At 36.8% G+C, this 585-nt stretch overlaps 1 long non-coding RNA gene across 1 annotated transcript; it reads right to left on the minus strand.

The window, feature by feature from the left end:
- Window positions 1-103: 103 nt before the first annotated feature.
- LOC113473507 lies at window positions 104-585 on the minus strand. The gene is made up of 2 exons (XR_003395463.1): window positions 467-585; window positions 104-190 (listed from the first exon to the last, which is right to left on the minus strand). It is a non-coding gene; the product is annotated as an uncharacterized LOC113473507 (long non-coding RNA).

Raw genomic sequence — 585 nt, forward strand, 5'->3', positions numbered from 1 at the left:
GAGACAAATAATCGGGGTAGTTTACTTACACATAATGGTATCCACAGCCCTCTGGAGAGCACTACCACTAAAGCCATCATAAGACGAATCGTCAAATTCTTTCTTCAACTTTGGTTTCTTGGAGTTTTGCTTTCTGACCCTTTTTTTTACTGGGGCTAGTGACATTTCCATTATGTCTGTGGTTTTGGTTCTATAAACAGAAAGAAGTAATTTGGGTATTTAAGGATGAGAATTTACTCCAAAGGGAATATATACCTACTTTGATGGTTAACAGGGAAAGATGCAAACTGCCCATGCAAAATTCAACACTTTTTCTCTGTACACAATTTATTGAGAGGTGTCTTTAAGGGTAGGCTTTGGGTGGTATGCTCAAAATCATGGTGTGATGCACATGAAAATCTTTAAAGGGAACAAGTTTTCCTCTGCAATATTAGATCATGTTAGTCTGTAATAAATTATCAAATACCTTATCTTACAGTTTCTACCAGGAAGTTTGAATGCAAAAGCTTGTGTTTCCTTTTAAGTTGACATCCAAAAATTGTTCTCACATGAGTAGAGCCCGCCGAAATCATTTCGGACATAAAG

The sequence above is a fragment of the Diaphorina citri genome, unplaced genomic scaffold (assembly GCF_000475195.1).
Source record: "Diaphorina citri unplaced genomic scaffold, Diaci psyllid genome assembly version 1.1 scaffold37686, whole genome shotgun sequence".
In the NCBI taxonomy this organism is placed as follows: domain Eukaryota; kingdom Metazoa; phylum Arthropoda; class Insecta; order Hemiptera; family Psyllidae; genus Diaphorina; species Diaphorina citri.